Genomic DNA, 7,464 nt, shown 5'->3' with positions numbered 1-7,464 from the left:
TGCCGTTTAGTATCACTTTAGAGTGGGCAGGATTATTTACATGTCATTATATTGCACCGCCTCTACTGCCACAACTCCTAAAAAAGCTTTTTCATTCAGCGTCGCCCCATCAAAGTTCTCGCTGGATCCACTCCTCTGCTATCAATGAGAGGAACGTCTGTACTTCCGCAACAGACAAGGAAACTTTTTGGTTGTTAAAAAAAAGGTGCGTTCGTTCAAAACAGTTGCATTCAATCCTTCGCTGGCTGTGCTGATTTAAATCTAGCGGCTCTTTTGTGTTTGTGTAAGTTCAGTGATGCAGGTAGTGATGATTCTCTCCGTCCAATCCGTGATCAGCAGAGTTTACATGTCTTGTTTGGTAACGGTACGGTTAGGGTTAGTGAACCATACCGTGCTGTACCATGCAGTGGAAAAGTGCCATAACACCAGGCAGAACCAGGCCTCTGGTTACCATGGCAGCAAAAACACTTTAGCAAGATAAGACTGTTTTTACAAACCAAAGGAATTTAGAGAGAGTTTTGAATCTTACTTAATTGGCTTTGAAACAAACACTTTTAATCCTATATATTATATATGTAACTACTCGAGAAATGTGTAAACATGTATCCAATTTTTTCCCATCTCATGAGTGTCTTTTCATACTTTTTTGCCTATATATTTATTTAAAATCTTTTTGAATTGTATACTACAGTTAACAAAGATCAACATCAGTAGCATGTTTGGTGTATATATAACTGCAATTTCAATGACTGGTATTTTTTTTTTTCTTTTTTTTTTTATTTATAGTATGTTTTGATAAGTCTGTTGAACATTAGTATTTATAATAATAAATAAATAAAAAAGGTTTCTTCTTTTAACACCAAATCCAACTTCATGATAGGGCTGTCAAAAGACAAGAAATTTTAATTGTGATTAATGACAATTATTTGTGCGATTTTTCAAGGTCAAATGAAACAAACAATACACAACTTATCTAGCATATCAATTTCACCATCACATCATTTGCTAGCAGCTACATCTAGCAAAGTAAACCATTCAGATTAAAGGGTGATTCTCACAAAACTGTATTTTCTGTAAGCTTTTTTCAAGGTCATTTATGTGTCTTTCCAAAAAGGACACTTGGAGACTCCAAAAGAACACCAAATAACCACATGATAAGAGTCCATATAATTAATTCATTTAAATCCACCAACTTCCACAAAAAAAAAAAAAAAAAAAAAAAAAAAAAAAAAAAACTGAGGAATAAAAACTTCACAGTGTATATTCACAGTCTGTACAGTGCAGTGGCAAAGAGCTTGTTTACATTTAGACAAGTCAAGTTGTAATACCGAACAGACAACGCAAATGTATGGATATGTGTTTGCATAAATACAATGTACGTTCAGTGCATCGACCGTGCAATCCTCATCCATCAAAACTTTACTAGCGAGATGATGGTTTGTTTATCCAGCCGAGAAAATGTGGGTTTGTGTATCATCAGGTCATACAGCAGTGGGATGTTTTCAGTCTGTATTTCCCACAGCGGGACATATGAGGAAAACACAGAAGATGACAGCTCTTGTTTTAAAGCGAAACACACTGGAATGGATAATACACTGAAAACGCAACATGAGTCTCTATTCTCCCTGCCATCTCTGATGTAATCAGCCTGGTCTTCATTACATTATCGCTGTTTGGGACTGATTATTTGAATGCATTCACTTACTAGTTCATTGGACTGAAAACTTCCGTCACAGAAGTCTAAATTAAAATAACTAAAATAAGTCTTAATTCTAAACACATAGAGACTCTTTCACCTAGATATCATACTATAGAGATGATGGCTGTTCCCAAAAAGAACAAATACAAAAAATGTTAAAACCAGTTTAAAGGTAACAATTTAATTGATGTTCAGGAAGTAAAAATCAGATATAATACAGATAAACAAATGATAAAGCTTGGCTTAACTACCACTCTAAATTTTACCTTTTCCTAACTTCTCCTTCTCTTCTGGCAAAAAGATAACTATATTATAACTATTTATTATAACTTACGATTGGATGATGTGTACAGAAAAGTTAAAACTTCTGAAAACATTATACATATGGAGAACAAGTCCAAGTCAATTAATTTTTGCAAGTTATAAACTATCAGCCATTTCAAATGAAAGATGAAGGCTGTGATACTAATGTTCAATTCTATTCAATTTTATTTCTAAAGCACATTTAAATTCAAACTCTGTTGGCCAAAGTGAAAAATTTTATACACATTAAACAAAACAATAGGGTAAAAGTAAGTAAACACATACACATTATGGAGAATTAAAATCATTAGAAAAAAAAGATGCGTTTTTAACCTGGATTTGAATTCGGCTAATGTGGAGGCAGTTCTGACAAGTAGTGGCCGGTCTATTCCATAGCTTAGGACCAGCTACTGCGAAGGGTCTGTCTCCCCTGCGTCACAGGAGGGACCGTGGTATTCACAGAAGATGGCGATCTTGGGATCTGAGTGACCCAGCTGGATTGTAAATGGTGAGTAAATCGGAGCGATAGTAATTGGAGAAGGCTAAGTTGTTAAGAGATTTGTTGACAAATAGCAGAATTTTGAAATCAATTCAATATCGAACTGGAAGCCAGTGCAATAGACATAAAATTGGTGTAATATGGTCTCGTTTGTGACTACCCGTGAGTAGGCGGGCAGCAGCATTTTGGACCATTTGAAGATGAGAGATGGAAGAGAGAGGTTAACCCAACATACAAAGAGTTACAATAGTTAAGTTGTGCAGAAATAAAAGCGTGAATAGCGATTTCAAAACCTTTCCTGGTTAGGAAAGGTTTGACTTTGGCTTACCGACAAAGATGATAAAAACTTTTACTAACTATTGTATTAATTTGTTTGTCTATTTGAGGCTATTATCAATGTTGTCCTCTAGATGGAGTCATAGGATAAGAAACCTTAGTTTCCATCACTTTGAATGGAAATAAATGCATATATCTTGTTCGTTTGTATAACTACTGTATACTGACAGTACCTTTTCATATTATTTGTGTATCTGTGAAATGCTTATACATGATTAAATGTTCATTTAACTTTTATATACCCCAATAAAACATTTGTCAAGTTCTCAGACATGATTAAAATTGATTGCTGTCCATTTAAAATGAAGACAACTTTATTTGTCTCTTTCAAGATAACAGTATATCATCTCTATAAACCACCTATTTAGTATTGTGGTATGAATAGTAAAACAAACACTTGTGTTTTAAACAGCAAGCATGTAAGTAATAATCCAGACACCACATTCTGCTGTAGACCTTCTGCTTCAGAGAAACAAATGCGCAGCCATCTTAAGAATGTTGTGTTTGCGCTTCCGTTTTTGCAGTAGCTCTTTATTTCAACAGCACTGTTGAAGAGGAGTTAACTGGTGAAGTGGATTTACATTTTGTAATTTTAACGGAAGTTGTCATGTGCACTGTAATGTTTGAAGCAGATATTACTTTAAAATGAGCGGTTCATTCAAAAAATCCGACCTTACCTTCTCGCTGTGGAAATACAATCCGGAAGACAGAAGTCGCAGCGCTGAAAAGGGGCAGTGCTACTTGACATAAGGTTGACAGCGGGGGTCCGTTCTTCGTACCTCGATTAATATATCTGAGATGATTTTAAAGATGCCAAATCTTCTAATCTTGATCTCTGGATAATGAGGTTCTTCAAACGAATTTGCAGATTTGTTTACAATATCTGGATTAAGTTGTCTAAGATTACTGCGCGATCTCTTGTTCCCTGTTAAGTGAAGATGTATCGGTATTCGAAACCACAATCAGCAATGCAGCGATTGGCTGGCGGCAAGACAGCAACGTAATGACATATAATTAAAAAACACACCTGACAAAAAACTTGACAAATTTCTGAACATTTATAAGCAAACAATATCACATGATTTATTAAAATGTTTTCTTGGTTTTAGTTTCAGTTCTATCAAACATTGCACATTAAACATCACTTTACACAAATACAATGTTTAAAAGGTTAGTCACGTATTATATTATGCATTGCTGTAGTCGTTTCGTCGATTAACTGTCATAACTATCAGTGTGGATTCAAGATGGACTTTGCTAAAAAAATAACTAAAAAAAAAAAAAAAGTACATCGTATGATACAGAGACAGAAATCTATGATATAATAAAGACCAGTGATTGCATTTTAATTTATTTAAATGACTAGAAAAAATTGACTGATGACCAGAAATTGTCATTGTCAATTATTGTAGAAATGAGTTACAAATGTAACACATTTTAACTGTAGTATTTTTTAAACGTTTTAATATGAAACATCAGCATAATTTGTGGACACGGTCTGTCCCTGTATGCAGGTTCCAGGTGGCACCACAGTAAAAAAGAAGAAAATATTTCACATATTGGTCAAGAATATGTATGTATCTTTGGGCAGCTGATTTTGCAAGCATTTTCTCTTTTTTCTTCTCTCTCTCTCTCTCTCTCTCTCTCTCTCTTTTTGATGCTACACCCCTGTGTTTTGCGGTGCTTTTGAAAGCTTTATGACTTTGGGTGACTTTCTGAGGCAATTGATTCCAGATGCTCTCTGCGTGGGAATGAGGGGTAGAAAGGGAAAAGAAGGGAGAAAAATAGAGAAAAAAAGAAGGTGGTGAATAGGCATTATCAGGTGTGACCTATTATAGTGGCTAACAGCTTTTTTTCCTCAATAATTCATCTTTATACATACACATATGGAGGGCAGTTGACGTCGCCATTATGGAATATTTGGCTAGACTGGTATTTGCCTCAACATCCAGTATCTAGTGAATCCGGCAATGTTCTGTATTAGCGGCTTGTTGCAGGAAAAAAAAAAAAAAAAAAACATGGAAAAATGTTGTTGTCTGGAAAAATAATTTCTACTTTTTAATAGAACTAGTAAATATTGATAATGATATGCACATTTTGTCAAGAAAGATTTTTTTTTTTTAAAAAAGTCCACCACTGGTATGTGCTATTGCTCATCTGAATGTCTTTCACATGCTATTCATATTTTTGGTATAATACTTTGGTATTGCTGATAACAATGTAATTGGTGCACTGTGAGGGAGCCCAGATCAGTGGGAAATTAACATCCATCCATCCATCCATTCTTCAAAGCTCTTATCCTCTGTAGGGTTGCAGGAGGGCTGGAGCCTATAGCAGCATCCCAGACCACAGGCAGCAGATGCACACCCTGCAGTCTATCACAGGGCACCTATGCTGCATGTCTTTTGTGGATGGTGGGGGAAACTGCAGCACCTGGAGGAAACCCACGCAGATGAAGGGAGAACATGAAGGAAACTAACAGCTTCAAACTTCCACACCAGCACTCAGAGGCCATCAAACTGAAATATCTATAAGTGAACATAAGCAGACCAGAGTCTTGGTCAAATCTCAAGTTAATTTACAAAGATACCAAATTTCTCCTTATCTCTGGCTTTAAAGGTTCCAAGGTTGATTAACAACACCCTTTCCTGTTTATCAGGTTAGTACAGAAAATAGGAGTGATAAGTGCATAGACCATTAAACCATTAAACCGTCTATTTCGCCTAATATTTGTCGACAACCATCTGCTTAACTGATCTCCCTCCACTTTAATTAAAAGGAATTCCCGTCTGGTCGAGGTCATTACAGTGCAGGCAGTGGATCTGGGAGAAGGGTTTGTTATGATTTCTGCTTTTTTTTCTGTCTCTAGGTGGCGACCCCCCCACCCGGCTCTCTCCTTTCATTCTCACCTCTGCTACACTATCCTTTTCACCACCTATGATTCTCTCTGCTAAAGGTACATGTTATTGTATTAGGGAAGAAAAAAAATAGCCATTCAACTGAATTCCTGGTAATGCTTTAGATTAAGTAAATATGTGCACCTGCACGTCAAGCAAGCACCTCAAACCTGCTACCCTGTGGTCATGCACAATGGTTTGATTGGCTGAAGTAGGATCAATACAGCTGTTTACAGTCTCTCTCTATCCTTGCTTTTGTCTTCCCTCTAATTTAGGGTTCCCAAACCATAGACACAGTCCTTAGTGTGTCTGCTGTGCTTGCATCTTGGCCCTGGTCTCTGCTCTCCATCACTGTCCATTGATGTTTTTTTTCCTACTCTCTTCCCTCTTGTCTCTTCTCTGTGTTTGCTAGAAGAAGCTGCATGCCTCCACAGTTTTATACAAGACTGATGGCTCGTCAATAGCATTATCCAGCATTCCAGGCCTCACTGGTGTAGAACAGAATCAATACCATTCACTTAAAAGTCTAATATGTTGACATGCCCATCGTTGGCTAAGCTTGTGTTACCAAAAATTAGTTTGTACAAAGAATGAGGCTCCCTTAGTATGCTTCTGAAGAGTTTAAGTCTTGGTCTAGATCTGTTATGAACCTTTCTCAATTTGATTTTTTACACAGTAAAAAAAAAACATAATATAAAAATACAGTAGAAACATTTTAGGTTTTACAGATTTAATTTGATACAGAAACTCAATTTGCATTTAAAAACGACATAATGCATTCATCTATAAAGAGACATCAGAACATTAATTTATTGCTTTTTCCATTTTATTCGGGCACAAATAATACAATTCATTTATTTTTATTTTTATTTTTTTTAACATGGTTTTTATTTTTGATTTTAATGTTTGCTCCTTTGGGGTATAAATTAACTGAATGCTTGTTTGGTGATGCTTTTTACATTTTAGCCATATTTTTAAAGCATTTTATTCACTCATAACTCACAGTAAACATTTATTGTAACATTCTGTTAAAGAATAAATAGAATATCTATTTACAAATATACTAACCTACTGTATCATATTTGATACACAAATTTTTAGGGCCTATAAATAATTAATAATAATAATAACATAATTAAAACTTGGCTAATAAACTTACTGATAAACCTGGTCACAACAGGGGAGGAGGGGAGCCAAACTTTAACCATTAAAATAATGATCTTTTTTTTTTTTTTTTTTTTTTTTAAGTACATTTATTTTTTATACCCACATTTCCAGTAAATATCTAATTTGTTGAAATTCAACATGAAAACCATACAAATATCTCAAGGAGAAAGAACTACCTTCCTTTGCAACAAAGATGAACTCACAATATTCTAGCTAATTATCTATTAAATGCTATATCAATTATTTAATTTCTATTCTAGAAACCAGTTACAGATAATAGTTCAGTATGGATGTTCACAGTGCCTGACTTTATCATCACTAGGCAATGGTGGTGGCATAATATGGCAGATGGGTCCTCCAGTGGCTGTCAGTCTTGATGAAGTGCTTTATAGAGTAATTCTTTGGAGAGGGTTGCTAATTATGTCTTGCTGAATAGACAGCTTCTATCAAGCTTTCAGAGTATCTCTCTCTATCACCCTCTCTCTCTCTCTCTATTGCATTTATTGCTCAGTTCTCAGCTTCCCTATCTTGGCCTATTCACTGTGAAAAATTATAACACTATA

The sequence above is a fragment of the Cyprinus carpio genome, chromosome A1, assembly GCF_018340385.1.
Source record: "Cyprinus carpio isolate SPL01 chromosome A1, ASM1834038v1, whole genome shotgun sequence".
In the NCBI taxonomy this organism is placed as follows: Eukaryota; Metazoa; Chordata; class Actinopteri; order Cypriniformes; family Cyprinidae; genus Cyprinus; species Cyprinus carpio.
The sequence above is the reverse complement of the archived record's forward strand: the minus strand, read 5'-3'. Positions refer to the sequence as shown.